The sequence below is a fragment of the Sciurus carolinensis genome, chromosome 10 (genome assembly GCF_902686445.1).
Source record: "Sciurus carolinensis chromosome 10, mSciCar1.2, whole genome shotgun sequence".
Taxonomy (NCBI): Eukaryota; Metazoa; Chordata; class Mammalia; order Rodentia; family Sciuridae; genus Sciurus; species Sciurus carolinensis.
Window position 1 is genome coordinate 92,807,553 of NC_062222.1, and position 17,748 is coordinate 92,825,300.

Consider the following 17,748-nt stretch of genomic DNA (forward strand, 5'->3'; position numbering starts at 1 on the left):
GAAACTATCAGAAATGTGAAGAGAGAGCCTACAGAGTGGGAGAATATTTTTGCCAACCATACCTCAGATAGAGCGCTAATTTCCAGAATCTATAAAGAACTCAAAAAACTCTACACCAAGAATACAAATAATCCAATCAACAAATGGGCTAAGGAAATGAACAGACACTTCACAGAAGAAGATGTACAAGTAATCAACAGATATATGAAAAAATGTTCAACATCCCTAGTAATAAGGGAAATGCAAATCAAAACTACCCTAAGATTTCATCTCACCCCAATTAGAATGGCGATTATCAAGAATACAAGCAACAATAGGTGTTGGCGAGGATGTGGTGAAAAAGGAACACTCATACATTGCTGGTGGGGTTGCAAATTAGTGCAGCCACTCTGGAAAGCAGTGTGGAGATTCCTCAGAAAGCTTGGAATGGAAACATCATTTGACCCAGCTATCCCACTCCTTGGCCTATACCCAAAGGACTTAAAATCAGCATACTACAGAGATACAGCCACATCAATGTTCATTGCTGCTCAATTCACCATAGCCAGATTGTGGAACCAACCTAGATGCCCTTCAGTTGATGAATGGATAAAGAAACTGTGGCATATTTATACAATGGAATATTACTCCGCAATGAAGAATGATAAAATTATGGCATTTGTAGGCAAATGGTCGAAATTGGAGAAAATCATGCTAAGTGAGATAAGCCAATCTCAAAAAACTAAAGGACGAATGATCTCGCTGATAAGCGGATGAGGACATATAATGGGGGGTGGGACGGGCTAGCATTAGGTTTAGGGTTAGGTTTAGAGTTAGGCTAAGGAGAGCGGTAAGAATGAAGGAAAGAAGGACTGTGTAGAGGGAAAAGAGGGGTGGGAGGGGTGGGAGGGGTGGGGGGGAGGGGAAAAATAAAATAAACATCATTACCCTATGTAAACGTAAAAAAAAAAAAAAAAAAATCCATCCTTATTTGTCCTGCATTATAATATTGGGGTTGGATCTTGCAAACATGTTTTTTTTTTTACTAACTGAAACAATTTTAGACCTTGTTGATGAAGGATACTATAAGAAGGAACAACTTCCCATCTAGGTCTTTACTCTTTTCTTTTTGCTCCTACAGAACTTCAGTCAATAGGAATCTTACTGTAGGTAGCCAGTGATGTTTAATCTTCTTGTAAATGGTCCAGGATGAAGGCTGTACAATATACTAAGGGCAAAACCAAAATAGAGTCACATTAACAAAGACTAAAACTGAACTACTATAAAATTAAGATAATAAATTTGTAGTTTAACCTCCTGCCAGAAGAAAAGTCAACATTACTTTGAGGAAGGAAACAAAACCCAAAGTTTCTGTAATACATTATCCACAATATGCATAGTAGAGTTCATCCAAAATTACCTTACATTTAATAAAATAAATGTTAAATTTAATCTCAAAGATGACTCAGATGTTAGAATTTACTGACAAAGAATTCCAACAGTTATTATAAATATTTCAAATAAAGTAGAGACTGGCAGAATGAATAAATAAATGCACAACATTGGTGGGGATATACAACTCCCCCCCAAATAACCAGAAAGTTTAAAATTTAAAAAAAATCATCCAACATAAGACATTTAGAACTTAGTGCAGACTGGATACTGTAAAAGAATCAGTTAACTTGAACATTGCCTAGTACAATGACATTGAATTTTATAAATTTATTATATGCTATATATAATGTATGTATGTAAATTATAATCTATATGTTTTTCATAGAATATAAATATGAAATACAAATGTTATACTATCAAATTACATTGATTTAAATACAGTTACACAGAGAAATATTGACAATATACAGCCCATATGACTATAACAAATGCTCAAATATATATGTAGTTGGAAATTAAGAAAAAGAGGAAACAGAAAGTAGGGCAGAAATTTTTTAAAAGTGGGTAAATAATTTACAATTATGATGAACCACAAAAGTTATGAAGCTTAGTCAAATTTAATTAGAATAAATACTAGTAAAGTAGTTAGGAATGCTGTACTTTGAAGATTAAAGTTAGAGAAACATTTGAAAGTAGCTAGAGGAAGAAGTATATATTACCTATGAAGAACAACAGGAAAAACATGTTTGACTTGTCACCTAAAACAAAAACAAAATAATAATAATGATAACAAAAAAATACAGAATCCATAAAACAATTGAATCATACCTTTCAGGTGCTAAAATAAAAATGAATCTGTCTGCCTAAAATTTTATATCCAGGGAAATGGTATTTAAAAACAAAGGTAAAATACAGTTTCAGATAAATGAAATCTGCCAATTTAAACACATTTCAAAAAATGTTACAGAAAGTTTATCATTTTTAGAAATAAAAATATCAGACAGGAAAATTTAACATAGAGGAAAAAATGCTTAATGTTGAAAATGGTAAACATTTAAGTGAATGCAAAAAATATCTTCATGTAATTTTGGTGTCTTTAAATAATTGACTAATATACAATAAAGTTTTGTGGTTATTATAAACATGTAGAAGTAAAATATGTGAAAATAAGAGTGATGAATGAAAGATAAAATGAAATTAAATATTATAAGGCCCTTATACCATAAATATCAGAAGTATAGTTTAATTTTAACCCCCCCTTTCTCTCTCTCTCTAAAAATAACTAATACAAAACAAAAGAGGTACCACTAGTAGAAGAATAAAGGAGATGAAGTTGAACCTGACTTAGTTTATCTAAAGATACGCAAAAAAAAGGAATTAAAGAAACAAAAATCAGAAGGGAAGGATAGACAATAATCAAGATGGTAAATTGCAATACAGTCATAGCAATAATTACATTATAAGCAAACAATTTATAAATCCAATTAAGAGGTAAACAGTGTCAAAAGTAAAATTTAACTACTGCTTACAAGAAACCACTTTACATATGATGTCACAATTTAAATGAAAGTAAATTGTAGAAAAAAGATATAAAATGGAATCTAGAGTGCTCACATTAATGTTGTACAAAGTAGATTTCAGGACAAGGAATATTAGCAGAGATAGAAAGATAAGTTTCAGTATGATAAGGAAGTCAATTCATCAAGGAATTTTTGCAATCTTACATACATATTCATAGATACATGAATTTAAAAATATTTTACAAATTAAGAGAATTACTTATATACTAAATACAAAGCAAAGTTGAGAGAAATTAATGAAAACATAACAGAGATATCTCAGATTCATGGATTTGCAAGAATCAATATTATTAAAGTACATTATAATTGATGATCATATTTAGTAACATTAATGTGTAGTTCTTTGAAAATTGATTATGATTTCAAAGCAACCCTATTAAAACTCAGGCAAAATTTCTTGTAGAAATTGTGAAACAGATGTAAAATTCATATAAAATGCCAAAAAATCTAGACTTTCCAAAATGACTTTTTAAAGAACAAATTGGAGGGTTAACATTATGTAATTTTAAGATTATTTCTAAAATGATTGTTATTTAGACTGTTCAGCATTGACTTAAGAATAACATAGATTAATGGAAAAAAACATAGCTTGCATATGGTTAATTATCTTTTGACAAATGTGCCAATTTAATTCAATAAGGAAGGATAATATTTCCCTAAAAGCATTATGTTAAATGAAAGATTTCAGACATAAGAAATTCTATATCTTATATACATGTACTTTTTTATATTTTTTACATGTAGAAAAATCTAGAAAAATTGAAAATAATCATTGCAAAAAGCAGATCAGTGATTATCAGAGTCTGAGATTAGGGCAGAGATTTGATTGAATTAAGGTAAAAGGAACATAAAATAACTTTTCCCACCCAGTACTGGGTATCGAACCCACATTCTTGTGCAAGCTAGGCAAGCGCTGTACCCCTGGCCCTGAAAACACTTTCTGAGATCAAAGATATGTTCTATATTATGATTATGATGGCTGTTACGTGTTTCTATATATTTGATTAAACTAATTGAATTGTGCACTTAATACTGTAGATTTTCAAAAATGAATTATATCTCATTAAAGATATAATCATATAATGTAATTAACCACATGGACTGAATCAAGGAAAGAAATTTATGACTATTGCAATATATGCAAAAAGAAAAATAATGGATTTGATAAAATTTGATAACCATTTGATAAAAGCTCTTAGCAATAAATAATACAAGGGTCTCAATGTGATTAAATAAAAGCATGAACAATAATCTACAGTTAATGTTAATGTCAATATTGAAGTTTGAAGTGCATTTTCTATATTGTAAAGAAAGGTAAAGATGCTTTCACCATTGTTCTGTAGAGCCTATCAGAAAAATTCAAAATAAAGAAATGAAAAGCATGAAGATTGGATTTAAGCTATTTGCAGTGGTGCAGGTCATAATCCCTGCAACTCAGGAGGCTGAAGCAAGATTGTAAATTTGAGACCAACCTGGGCACTTTGTTGAATCCTGTCTCAGAAGAAGAATAAGGAAAAGGAGAGGGGGGACGGGAGGGGGAGGGGTAGGAGTAGTGAAAGGGGGAGGAGGAGAAGGGGAAGGAGAAGGAAAGAAAGAAAGTGGTGGGGAACTTGGGATGCAGCTTGCTGTTAGAGCACCTTTGGGTTCAATTCCCAGAACACCCACACACACACACACACACTCACAGCTGGATTTAGCATCGTTTTATAATATAAAATCAATTTATAAAAACAATTACATTTGAAATATTAAAAGTGTACAATGTTACACTGCATAGTACTACCCACTACTACAATGCATTGTTAAGAAAAATTAAAAATAATAAGTGGAGAGATATGCCAGATTCTCACTTGAAAGTTTCAATATTTAAGATGTAAATTTACTCCAAATTTACTTATAGGTAAAGTGAAAATTAGAACAAGTGATTTACTCTTTAGAGAATGATCTAATACATATAGGAGGATGCAAAGATTGGAAGAAACTAAAATTTTGAAAAAGAACAAGGTAATAAAGTTTCTTAACATAATCCTTCATGAGGATATTACTAAATAAACCACAATTACATACTACTTCTCATTTTTCTAGATTGTTAAAAATTAAATTTGGACAATAACAAGTGTTGGGAGGGTATGGAGCAACCTGAAAAATCATTTATTTCTGGGGTCTATAAATTTGCACAACTACTTTAAAAAATAAGTTAATAATTCTTACAAAGTTAAAATATCTATCACTCAAAAATTTCATTGCTTGTTTTTTGTTCAGGAACATAACTTAGGTTTGCAAAAGAATATGGACAAAAACGTTTATGGAAGCTTTATTCATTACAGACTTAGACTTGAAATTACCCAGAAGGTTATTTAAGAAAGAACTGAACAAACAGCTAAATCAAATGAAAGATTATATTTATCTGCAATAGAAAAGGAAGAATTCTGATACTGGACTGGACCCTGTATAGGAGAAAAAAATAGTTCTACCTTTTAATCATTTTATACTTTATTATATCCATCAGAAGAAAATGTATATTTGAATATATAATAAAAATATAATTAGCTTTCCCAGTATATGCCAGTAAACTAACAATTAATATTATGGGAAAAAAACAAAAAGAGGTTCCTGATATGTTGCTTTGGGAAATTTCTTTGTAAATACTGCCACCATGGCCAATTTCCAGCTAACAATATGGTGTCACTAAAGAAGCAGAGTTCTCTCAAAAGAAGAAACACAGGGGTTTTCAAGATGGCGGACTAGAGGGCGGCTGCATTTCACGTTGCTCCAGGACACAGGATTCAAAAGAGGAGATAGTGAGAGGCTTGGGACCAACTCAAAGCCGCCGGGTGAGTCTCTCCCTTTGGGGAGGCGTCCCGGATGGGGCGGTAGCCCTGGAACGCAGGGAACTTTGGGAAGTAGAGTTGTTCGGCGAGATGCCCCTCCCCCCACAGGAGCGGTAAACACGGACAACTGGGATCATCGTAGAGGAGGCGGCTCAGCACAGCGCTTGACTTGGAGCAACCACTGGGGCTCCGGGCGGCTGCCTGAGGAGGAACTGCGTGGCGAGCTGTTTGAACTCAGAACGACCGCTCCAGAACACCGGTGGCCTGCCTGGAGGAGGAGCAGGGTGGGTCGCTTGGTCTAGGAGTGACTGCATCAGAGCCACAGGCGGTTGCCAGAGGAGGAGGCAAGTGGTGATTTGATTGGACTAAAAGCGACCGCTCCTGAACACTGGTGGCCTGCCTGGAGGAGGAGCGTGGTGGGTCACTTGGTCTCGGAGCCACCGCTCCTGAACACCCGGGGGGCTACCCCGAGGAGGAGGAGGAGGAACAGGGTGGGTCACTTGGACTTGGAGTGACTGACTAGGGCTATGGGCGGTTGGCGGGAGGAGGAGACGCGAAGTGAGTTGCTTGGGCTCCTAGTGACTGCGTCGGAAACCGGGCTGCTGTCTGGAGGAGGAGGTGTGTGGCGGGTCTCTGGGTATCGGAGCTATTGTACGGGGCTCCAGGTGGCTGCTCAGAGGAGGGGCCGAATAGCCAGGCGATTAGGTGCAGAGCAGGGTCCCAGGAGCTAGGTGGCTTCTTGCTGGAAGAGCTGCACAGAGACACGCTTAGGGGCGGAGTGAAGTTTCCAGGACTGCGGGCAGATTCTCTGGGAGACGTAGCCTAAGGAAACTCGCCTGTGAAGGGTGAGGCTCCCAGGCCCAGGAGGTAGGTCTGGGCCCCTGGGATCGTTGCAGAGGAAGACAGCCCAGCCCAGGTGGTAGTTGTAGATTGAGGGGAACCTCTAGGAGGGCAACTGACCAGCAAGACATACCCACCGAGTGAGTCTTCCCTGCCGGGGGAGGTTTTCCCACAGGGACGGTAAAACCAGAGACACAGGCACAAACAGGACTTGCCTCAGCCCACAGCCTAGTTCCCCATTGGATGACCATTGGTCAACAAGTGGAGGCACCTTTGCCCACTAGCAGGGAATATACACCACCTGAGAGTCACCACCCCTAGAGAGGCAGCTTCTTCGTGGAGCTCCGCATTATCAACTTCCTCCAAGACTTAAGGCTACTGAAGGATAAGAGGGGATATACTAGCAATCTTCAGGGACATTATAAGTCGATAGAGGAAATCTGCAATATCTTAATGACCCACTGATTCCTGAACAATATGAGAAAACAAGGGAAGAAAATGCCCCAAACAAATCTAGATGTTACATCAATAAAATCCAACGACAGCATGGCAGAAGAAATGACAGAAAGGGAGTTCAGAATGTACATAATTAAAATGATTAGGGAAGCAAACGATGAGATGAAAGAGCAAATGCGGGCATTGAATGATCGCACCAATCGACAGTTAACAGAGCAAATTCAGGAAGCAAAGGATCATTTCAATAAAGAGTTAGAGAAATTGAAAAAAAAAACAAACATAAATCCTTGAAATGAAGGAAACAATAAACCAAATTAAGAACTCAAGAGAAAGCATAACCAATAGGATAGAACATCTGGAAGACAGAACTTCAGATATTGAAGACAAAATATTTAACCTCGAAAACAAAGTTGAACAAACAGAGAAGATGGTAAGAAATCATGAACAGAATCTGCAAGAACTATGGGATATCATGAAAAGGCCAAATTTGAGAATTATTGGGATTGAGGAAGGCTTAGAGAAACAAACCAAAGGAATGAACAATCTATTCAATGAAATAATATCAGAAAATTTCCCAAATCTGAAGAATGAAATGGAAAATCAAGTCCAAGAGGCTTAAGGACTCCAAATACACAAACTTACAACAGACCCACACCAAGGCACATTATAATGAAAATACCTAACATACAAAATAAAGACAGAATTTTAAAGGCTGTGAGAGAAAAGAACCAAATTACATTCAGGGAGAAACCAATACGGATATCAGCAGATTTTTCAATTCAGACCCTAAAAGCTAGAAGGGCCTGGAACAACATTTTTCAAGCCCTAAAAGAAAATGGATGCCAACCAAGAATCTTATTCCCAGCAAAACTTACCTTCAAATTTGATGATGAAATAAAATCATTCCATGATAAACAAAAGCTAAAAGAATATACAAAAAGAAAGCCAGCATTACAGAACATTCTCAGCAAAATATTCCATGAGGAAGAGATAAAAAAAACAAAGAAGCAAATCAGCAAAGGGAGGAATTATCCTAAAGGAACTGTCAAATAAAGGAGGAACCAAGATGTGTCAAAAATTTTAAATATGAACCAAATGACCGGGAATACAAATCATATCTCAATAATAACCCTGAATGTTAATGGCCTGAATTCATCAATCAAAAGACATAGACTGGCAGATTGGATTAAAAAGAAAGATCCAACAATATGCTGCCTGCAAGAGACTCATCTCATAGAAAGAGATACCCATAGACTAAAGATGAAAGGATGGGGAAAAACATACCATGCACATGGACTCAGCAAAAAAGCTGGAGTATCCATCCACATTTCAGATAATGTGGACTTCAAGCCAATGTTAGTCAGAAGGGATAAAGAAGGACATTTCATACTGCTTAAGGGAACCATAAATCAGCAAGATATAACAATCATAAACATCTATGCCCCAAACAGTGGCTCATCCATGTATGTTAAACAAATCCTTCTCAATTTTAGAAACCAAATAGACCATAACACAATAATACTAGGTGATTTTAACACGCCTCTCTCACCATTGGACAGATCTTCCAAACAAAAATTGAACAAAGAAACCATAGATCTCAATAACACAATCAATAATTTAGACTTAACAGACATTTATAGAATATACCGTCCAACCAAGAGCGAATACACTTTCTTCTCAGCAGCACATGGATCCTTCTCTAAAATAGACCATATATTATGCCACAAAGCTAATGTCAGCAAATACAAGAAGATAGAGACACTACCTTGTATTCTATCAGATCATAATGGATTGAAGTTAGAAATAAATGAAAGAGTAAAAAACAGAAACTACTCCAGCACCTGGAGATTAAACAATATGCTATTATATGATGAATGGATAACAGAAGATATTAGGAAGGAAATTAAAAAATTCTTAGAGGTAAACGAGAACAAAGAAACATCATATCAAAATCTCTGGGACACTATGAAAGCAGTACTTAGAGGAAGATTTATTTCATGGAGCGCATTTAATAAAAGAAGTAAAACTCAAAAAATAAATGACCTAACACTACAGCTCAAAGCCTTAGAAAAAGAAGAACAGACCAACATTAAAAGTAGTAGAAGACAGGAAATAGTTAAACTCAGAGCTGAAATCAACGAAATTGAAACAAAAGAAACAATACAAAAATTGACAAAATAAATAGTTGGTTCTTCGAAAAAATAAACAAAAATGATAAACCTTTAGCCACACTAACAAAGAGAAGATGAGAGAAAACCCAAATCACCAAAATTTGGAATGAACAAGGAAATATCACAACAGACACGACTGAAATACAAAACATAATTAGAAGCTATTTTGAAAACCTATACTCCAATAAAATAGAAAATTTCGAAGACATCAACAGGTTTCTAGAGACATATGAATTGCTTAAACTGAACGAGGAGGACATACACAATTTAAATAGACCAATTTCAAGTAATGAAATAGAAGAAGTCATCAAAAGCCAACCAACAAAGAAAAGTCCAGGACCAGATGGGTTCTCAGCCGAGTTCTAAAAAGCCTTTAAAGAAGAGCTCATTCCAATACTTCTCAAAGTATTCCATAAAATAGGAGAGGAGGGAACCCTCCCAAACTCATTCTATGAAGCCAATATTACCCTGATACCTAAACCAGACAGAGACACATCGAGGAAATACAATTTCAGACCAATATACTTAATGAACATCGATGCAAAGATTCTCAACAAAATTTTAGCAAATTGCATACAAAAACATATTAAAAAGATAGTGCACCATGATCAAGTGGGTTTCATCCCAGGGATGCAAGGTTGGTTCAACATCAGGAAATCAATAAATGTAATTCACCATATCAATAGACTTAAAGTCAAGAATCACATGATTATTTCGATAGATGCAGAAAAAGCATTTGATAAAATACAGCACCCCTTCATGCTCAAAACACTAGAAAAAATAGGGATAGTGGGAACATTCCTTAACAGTGTAAAGGCCATCTACGCTAAGCCCATGGCTAATATCATTCTAAATGGTGAAACAGTGAAAGCATTCCCTCTACAAACTGGAACAAGGCAGGGATGCCCTCTTTCACCACTTCTTTTCAATATCATCCTTGAAACTCTAGCTAGAGCAATTAGACAGACCAAAGAAATTAAAGGGATACGAATAGGAAAAGAAGAACTCAAGCTATCCCTATTTGCTGATGATCTGATTGTATACTTAGAGGAACCAGGAAATTCCACCAGAAAACTTTTAGATCTCATAAGTGAATTCAGTAAAGTAGCGGGATATAAGATCAATGCACATAAATCTAAGGCATTTTTATACATAAGTGATGAATCTTCAGAAAGAGAAATTAGGAAAACTATCCCATTCACAATAGCTTCGAAAAAAATAAAATACTTGGGAATCAATCTCACAAAAGAGGTGAAAGACCTCTACAATGAGAACTACAGAACACTAAAGAAAGAAATTAAAGAACACCTTAGAAGATGGAAAGATCTCCCATATCTTGGATAGGAAGAATTAATATTGTCAAAATGGCCATACTACCAAAAGTGCTATACAGATTCAATGCAATTCCAATTAAAATCCCAATGATGTACCTTACAGAAATAGAGGAAGAAATTATGAAATTCATCTGGAAGAATAAAAAACCCAGAATAGCTAAAGCAATCCTTGGCAGAAAGAGTGAAACAGGGGGTATCGCAATACCAGATCTTCAACTCTACTACAAAGCAATAGTAACAAAAACGGCATGGTATTGGTACCAAAATAGAAAGGTGGATCAATGGTACAGAATAGAGGACACAGACACAAACCCAAATAAATACAATTTTCTCATACTCGACAAAGGGGCCAAAAATATGCAATGGAGAAAAGATAGCCTCTTCAACAAATGGTGCTGGGAGAATTGGAAATCCATATGCAACAGAATGAAACTAAACCCATATCTCTCACCATGCACGAAACTAAACTCAAAATGGATTAAGGACCTCGGAATCAGACCAGAGACCCTGCATCTTATAGAAGAAAAAGTAGGTCCAGAGCTTCAACATGCCGGCTTAGGACCAGACTTCCTCAACAGGACTCCCATAGCACAAGAAATAAAAGCAAGAATTAATAACTGGGAGAGATTCAAACTAAAAAGTTTTCTCTCAGCAAAGGAAACTATCAGCAATGCGAAGAAAGAGCCTCCAGAGTGGGAGAAAATCTTTGCCTATCATACTTCAGATAGAGCACTAATCTCCAGAATCTATAAAGAACTCAAAAAAGTCTACACCAAGAATTCAAATAATCCAATCGACAAATGGGCTAAGGAAATGAATAGACACTTCACAGAAGAAGATCTACAAGCAATCAACAAACATATGGAAAAATGTTCAACATCTCTAGTAATAAGAGAAATGCAAATCAAAACCACCCTAAGATTCCATCTCACCCCAATTAGAATGGCAATTATCAAGAATACAAGCAACAACAGGTGTTGGCGAGGATGTGGGGAGAAAGGTACACTCTTACATTGCTGGTGGAGCTGCAAATTAGTGCAGCTACTCTGGAAAGCAGTGTGGAGATTCCTTAGAAAACTTGGAATGGAACCACCATTTGACCCAGCTATCCCACTCCTTGGCCTATACCCAAAGGACTTAAAATCAGCATATTACAGAGATACAGCCACATCAATGTCCATAGCTGCTCAGTTCACAATAGCCAGATTGTGGAACCAACCTAGATGTCCTTCAATTGATGAATGGATAAAGAAAATGTGGTATATATATACAATGGAATATTACTCAGTCATAAAGAACGATAAAATTATGGCATTTGCAGGCAAATGGATGAAACTGGAGAATATTATGCTAAGTGAGATAAGCCAATCTCAAAAAACCAGAGGAAGAATGATATCGCTAATAAGTGGATGATGACACATAATGGGGGGTGGGAAGTGTTAGTGTTGGGGTTGGAGTTGGGTTTAGGGAGGGGGACAGGAATAGAGGAAGGAAGGACTGTATAGATGGAGGGGAAGGGTCGGAGGGGAGGGGGGGAAGGGAAAAAATGGCAGAATGAATCAAACAACATTACCCTATGTAAATTTATGATTACACAAATGGTATGCCTTTGTGTCATGTACAAACAGAGAAACAGCATGTATCCCATTTGTTTACATTAAAAAAAAATATCCAACAGCATTAAAAAAAAAAAAAAAAAAAAAAAAAGAATACAAGCAACAACAGGTGTTGGCGAGGATGTGGGGAGAAAGGTACACTCATACATTGCTGGTGGGGCTGCAAATTAGTGCATCCACTCTGGAAAGCAGTATGGAGACTCCTTAGAAAACTTGGAATGGAACCACCATTTGACCCAGCTATCCCACTCCTTGGCCTATATCCAAAGGACTTAAAATAGCATATTGCAGAGATACAGTCACATCAATGTTCATAGCTGCTCAGTTCACCATAGCCAGATTGTGGAACCAACCTAGATGTCCTTCAATTGATGAATGGATAAAGAAAATGTGGTATATATATACAATGGAATATTACTCAGCCATAAAGAATGATAAAATTATGGCATTTGCAGGCAAATGGATGAAACTGGAGAATATCATGCTAAGTGAGATAAGCAAATCTCAAAAAACCAAAGGAAGAATGATATCGCTAATAAGTGGATGATGACACATAATGGGGAGTGTGAGGGGTTAGTGTTGGGTTTGGAGTTGGGTTTAGGGAGGGGGCAGGAATGGAGGAAGGAAGGACTGTATAGAGGGAGGGGAGGCGTGGGAAGGGTGGGGGAGAAGGGAAAAAAATGGCAGAATGAATCAAACAACATTACCCTATGTAAATTTATGATTACACAAATGGTATGCCTTTACGCCATGTACAGGCAGAGAAACAACATGTATCCCATTTGTTTACAATAAAAAAAAAAAAGAAGAAGAAACACAACTCGTCAACAAATATATGAAAAAAATGTTCAACATCTCTAAGAATTAGGGAAATGCAAATCAAAATTACACTAGGATTTCATCTCACTCCAGTTAGAATGGTAATGATTAAAAATTTGAACAACAATAAGTGCTGATGAAGTTGTAGAGAAAAAGGTACTTGTGTACATTGTTGGTGGGACTGCAGACTAGTACAAGCACTCTGGAAAGTAAAGTCTTCAAAAAACTAGGGATGGAACCACCAAATAAAGTATCTGTTCCAAAAATATCTAAAATCAGCATCCTGCAGTTATATAGCCACATCAATGTTTATAGCAGCACAATTTGCAATAGCTAAATTATGAAATTGACCCAGATGCCCGTCAAGAGATGAATGGGTTAAGAAATTGTGGCATATGTATACAATGGAGTTTATTCACTCATAAAAAAGAATGAAATTATAGCACTTGCTGGGAAATGGATGGAAATGGAGAATATCATGCTAAATGAAATTATCCAAACTCAGAAACTCATAGGTTGAATGTTTTCTCTCACATGTAGAAGCTAGAGTAAAATAAAGAAAAGGAAAGGATGGGATAACATAAAGAACCAATCAAGTACAAATTAATAGATGAACAAAAGGAAGTCTAGTAGAGTAGAGGAAGGAGAATGGGAGAGGGGAGGGAAGATGGGAGGGAAAAGGAAGAAGGAAAGTGATCATGAACTGAAATTGATTTCCATGCACATATGAGTTTTTCAGGATAAACACAACTACTATGTATAACTACAGAGCTCTAATAAAAAAGAAACAACAAAAACAGAAGCAGAGTTGGAGAAAGTCAAGATAACTTTAACACACCAACAGGATGAACTCTATACATACGGTATCCATAGACCTTAACAATAGTTTTCACACACATAGCAAGATCTGAAGCAATAAACAAATCTGTACCTACTCCTGGCTATTTGGCAGTTTGGATACTATTGTTATTAGTGTTGTATAGTTCATTTATTCTTGCCAATCATGCCATACCACACACTGGCTGAGTTTAAAAAAAAAAAAAAAAAGAGGTTTATTTTGGCTTGTATTTCTGGAGGTGCAAAGTCAAGGGACCACACCTGGTGATGGCTGTTTTGATGGCAGAGTCCTGTGGTGGCAACAGACATCACATGGTAAGAGACAGGGAGCCTGTGTATATATATATGAGTAAACCACTGAGTATGTGTTTATATGAGTGTCCCTCTGGTCTCTCTACTTTTTCCTCCTCCTTCTCCTCCTCCTCCTTCTCTTCCTCCTCCTCCTCCTCCTCCTCCTTCCTCCTACAACAGTTAATTTTATTTGTTCAGTGGCTCATATTGCAAGCATTAAAACAAGCATGAGTTTTGATTTTGTGAGCCCAAATCCACATATTAATGAAGATAAAAACAAACTGCAATCTGCACACATAACTATTCAGGGTTAATCACACTGTAGTTTTAAAATATCTTCAGTCTAGAACTTAGTAGTCACAGGTCTTTTAGACCCTTCTAGGGTATCTGCACTTTTATTGAACTGAACAACCTCATCATTCTTTAGTCCTTCTGCTTCAAGTTGAATGTAGATTAATCTGTGGGCATTGTGGACATATGAAATACTCAGACTTCATTATCAGTGCCATATATCCTTTCCACCATTGTTGACACTGGGTGAATCCTGGATAGGTCTTTCAACATATATTCCATGAGATCAGCCACACTTAATCCAATAACACAGTTGTACATCCTTTCAGCTTGATGACTTCATTGGCACTTAAAGCACCATCTTATGTACCTCCTTCCAGTTTTCACTATCTGTTCCCTATTCTGGACACAGTTTCTAAATACAGTTTCTGGACATACCTGCTACATTTCTTCCCATTCCATTTCCACTTGAAAAACCTATCTGTGGCATCTTCTGGGATGGAAGCCACGTTTTCTAGTCATAAGGTGTTGAAATCCAGCTGAATTCAGATTGTATCCACTTTCAATCCATTTAGGTAATCCACTCAGTTTCCAAGTAAAATATGTAAAAGTGTCTGCTGAGTTGGAAGCCATATTATGATGGAAACAGGATTACAGAAAACTGATCTGAGGAATAATGAATTTGAAGACAGTAACATGTCTCTTTCCTAGATTGAAACAACCCTTCTCCCCTTGCTGATGGATTCATGTAGTTACCACCACAACCTTGGAATTGGCAGTCACAGAGTTTTAGGTGTCATGTTCCATGTCTATCATTTCTTCTTTGAGATTTTCTTCTAAAATATCCAACATGGCAAATTCATTAGTCAAACACTATCCCAGATTGGTATACCATACCAATTTGCCCAAAACCCACTATAGTGATCTTATTGTTTGGGATGATAGATTCTTTTTTTTCAACTGGTGAAATGAGTTTTTCTGTAAGGGTTACCTTTTTATACAAGTGAGAGAAGGTTATAGAGACCACTGAAGAGTTATGCAAAGAAGACGATATCATTTCCTTGTTTTACAAAGCCACCAGGAATCAATCATGGGGGTTCTACAATAAAGACTTCCTAATCTTGATTGCCTTCTGAAGACCACTTTTCTAAAAATCATAGTGAGATTGTTTCTCTCCTCTTCTAATAGTTCACAATGATTATATTTCAGCATGAGACAGTGGGCTTACATAAGAATTGTATTCAATCCATAGCAATGATCATATCTCTCATTTTGACTCTTTTTGTTTTTAGTGACTTTTTAATTTAAAGCTGAATTTCAGCATCTTCATCTCTGTAAATCTTGCAGGAGAAATCTGAGTGAGGGTCATTTAGGTCCATGACTAGCTGAATAAGCACTGGAGACCGCTGATGGTGATTATTTTTTACCTGGTGGCATGGGGAGATGTTTGCAGACACTGACATTGTCAGAATCCTTATCCTTTATAGCAGGTACTGCCCTGAAAAGTCTTGATTTTGTGTCATCCTTGATTAAGGAGAGCCTGTCCTTGTCTCCTCCTCAGCGTGCAAGGCAGTTCTTTCTGTGGATTTCAAACTGAGGGTGTTTTTGAAAAATGGATAGAACAACTTCTCTGCCAATCTATTCTCTTCCTTTCCCCAGGTTTGTCTTACTTGAAGAAATGCAGATACTGATTTTAAGTCAGTGGGAAGGTTCAGAGTTATTTAGAAAACTGTTTTTAATGTATGTTGATGAACAAATCATAATGACAGCCATGACTGTGGAAAAGAATTTTTTCAGTTTGTCATCTGATTGGCAAATTTACTTCATATTTCCTGCTGTAGTTCTACTCTTTTTAAACACAAGCAATTCAAACTAAGTCATTAAATTCCAGTTTATCTTCCTTGTATATATTTTGAAGTAGTATTTTTCTCCTTTGCTATTTAGCCAGGTCGTTACATCTAGACTATTCTACAATATAATTTGTGTATGTGTGTGTGCAGCAGCTATTTTGCAATGCCTACAAATATTCTTTTCCATCCATTAATTTTTTTTGAAATATGAATATAATTAAATTCAGATTGTCAGATTTTTGGTGCTTTACAGTTATATGATTGTGACTCAGATGACAAAAAAAACAAAACAAAACAAAACACACACACACACACACACACACACACATGGCTAAAATAACTCCTTCAAAGTTGTCCTAAGGAAAAATTATGGGTATCTATAAAAATTTAATGTTCGATCGCTACATCTTTTCTTTTGTGAAAATCTCAGCATATTCTAAAGGCAAAACATAATGGCAAACTACATAAAATCATTCTCACTGTGTGAAATATATTGTGGGTGTGATAAAGAAGGATATAGAAAAACATTTAAAGATATAGAAATATTGATAAGTTAATAAGTGAAAATCAGGTTACACATAATTATGTGGACTATGATTTTACTTTTATGTAACACACATATAGGAAGTTTTATTAGTAGTGATAAGATTATTAGTGATGACAAGATTATGATAGGTTTTTACTTTCTTATTTTTTTAAGCTTTCTAAAAATTTTATACAAACACACTTTTATATTAGGAAACAACTAGACAAAGTAATTTGTGTGTGAGGATAATAGAAATTCAAAACAAATAAAATTATTTGAAATCTATCTATTCTTTAATAAACATGTAAGCAGGGCCATTTTGTCCTTTAGTGGTCAGTTGATCTCTCTGCCATTATTGCTGCTCTTACAAGGTTTTTTTTTTTTTTTTTTTTTTTTTTTTAAACTTCTTTTGTTAAGAAGGAACTGAACTGTATCAAGTTACTTTACGAAAGCAAGAGTTCATAAGCCAGTAAGGCCTGTCTTCTTCAGACAACCAGGAAACTTCCTAAAGGAGGAAAGGCAGGATCTAAATTATGAAAGGGACTCCAAAGCAGTGCTGGGGACTTCTTCAAGAAGAGAGTCTTTATGTCTTGCAAACAGTCTTTGTCCTTCCCTCTATTTTTTTCTGCCTGCCTCCCTTCTTTTCTCCCTTTACTTCATTCATCTTTTTATTATTCCTTTCTCAAGTATTTTACTGAGTTCCTACTATGTTCTGAGCACTGGAGATACAGGGAAGATCCCCACCTACATTCTTTTGGAGGACAAAAGACAAGAAATCCTAACCAATAAACAAATAAGAAAATTACTGCTAGTGAGAAGTGCAAAAATGTAAATAAAACCAGATTATGATTAGTGACTAGCAGAGGGAGTTGAGGGAACCTGATAGAACTTTAGACTGAGTGGTGCATGGACTCTTCTCAGAAGAGCAAACA

General features: G+C 36.0%; 1 pseudogene; it reads right to left on the reverse strand.

Moving 5' to 3' along the window:
* Positions 1-14,476: 14,476 nt before the first annotated feature.
* On the reverse strand, positions 14,477-15,497 carry LOC124994287 (L-lactate dehydrogenase B chain-like; annotated as a pseudogene).
* Positions 15,498-17,748: the final 2,251 nt, after the last annotated feature.